Consider the following 1,349-nt stretch of genomic DNA (forward strand, 5'->3'; position numbering starts at 1 on the left):
TTGCACCATCACCGTTCTGTAAAATACCTTCTTAAAAGGAACAAAACGCACATTGTGTGTGCTTCAGCTTTAACCTTTACCGTCTTTGTCTGAGGAAGGTCAGGGAGAATGGGACCTTTCTCTGAGGAAAGGGCGGGAGGTGAGATGCTTTCTCCTCCGATTTAAGCATTAGTACATGCTGGTTCTCAAGACACTTAGTGACAGCAGAAGATAATTCATGTTACAGAATGGGAAAGATGGGTTTGACTGGTTGATATTCACCAGCAGAAGCTGGAAGCCTGTGATGGGTGAGGGATGCTCGAACACTGGGCTCCTCTACGTGCTGGAGTATGTAGACATTTGCGTTGGTCATTGGGTAGCCACCAGGATTTCTGCAGCTTCCCGTCTCAGGTGCCAGATCAGGTAGTGTCCAACCCCGCTGAAGGGCTGATGGTCTCTTTGCCCCAGCCATACGTTCCAGCTGCAGCACAGCTGGGGAGAGCACACCAATTGGAGTGCTATTTTCTGCTGGATCTGTTCTTTCCTTGTTCCAGCTGTGCACCAACATGAACTTTATTGGTGGCACGGGGCAGCAGGAAGGAGTGGTTGAGGTGGAGGAGCAGGATTTGCCCTTTTCGGCAGCAGCAGGGTTAGATCTGCTGAAGATTGTGTAACTGCTTCTGCGGTGGTGGTGTTGGGAGGAACTCTGGCTGCCGGAGTGTGGCTGTAAATTACTTTGTAACCTGGATTCTGTGAAATATTTCTTGGGAAGACCGTGGGTCGTGCAGGAACTACCTGCTACAGTGGTTATTTGTGAGAATCCGCAGCAGAAAGTCACTCAGAGGTGTTCGGCTCATAAGGATGCGAATCCAGCCTGTGTGTTAATAATATCCCCTTCAGATGGATGTAGTAAAGCTGATGTATGATAAGCAAGTGCAATACTGAGCTGAAAGCTAATTTAAAGAATAAAAGTTACAATCTGCTGTGCTACAATTCTTGTCATCTGCTGTAATTACTTTATTACAAACAACTGCAGTGGGGTGGCACATGGTTTTGCTCCGTCGGTTGCCATGTCGTCTGCCTCGACAGGCTCCTTTTTGTCCAATCCAGGTTTTTACCTCCTTTTTATTAAGCTTGCTCACGCGCCAGTGTGCTTTGTCCGAGGTGGCTCTGGGTTGTACGCAAACGCTGTGGCATGTGCAGGCTGTTTCTGGGTTGGTTTGAAGGGTTTCTCCAGCTGGTTCGCTCCTCCTTGGAGCAGAAGCTGCGGGAGCAGGTAGGCTTGTGCTGGCAGATTGCTCGTGCGGCGATTCGAATTGGTTGGATTAGAGCGGCAAAGGAACAAAGGCTGCCTGGCAGAGAGTCTCAAG

The 1,349-nt window shown here is 49.2% G+C and overlaps 1 protein-coding gene across 1 annotated transcript in view; it reads left to right on the forward strand.

Moving 5' to 3' along the window:
* Positions 1-1,349, forward strand: part of MLLT1 (myeloid/lymphoid or mixed-lineage leukemia (trithorax homolog, Drosophila); translocated to, 1) — a gene marked incomplete at its 5' end in the record, with an annotated part of 23,891 nt that overhangs the window by 375 nt on the left and 22,167 nt on the right. The gene's annotated exons all lie outside the window — the stretch shown is intronic.

Source organism: Buceros rhinoceros, unplaced genomic scaffold (assembly GCF_000710305.1).
Source record: "Buceros rhinoceros silvestris isolate BGI_N320 unplaced genomic scaffold, ASM71030v1 scaffold20085, whole genome shotgun sequence".
NCBI classification, from domain to species: Eukaryota; Metazoa; Chordata; class Aves; order Bucerotiformes; family Bucerotidae; genus Buceros; species Buceros rhinoceros.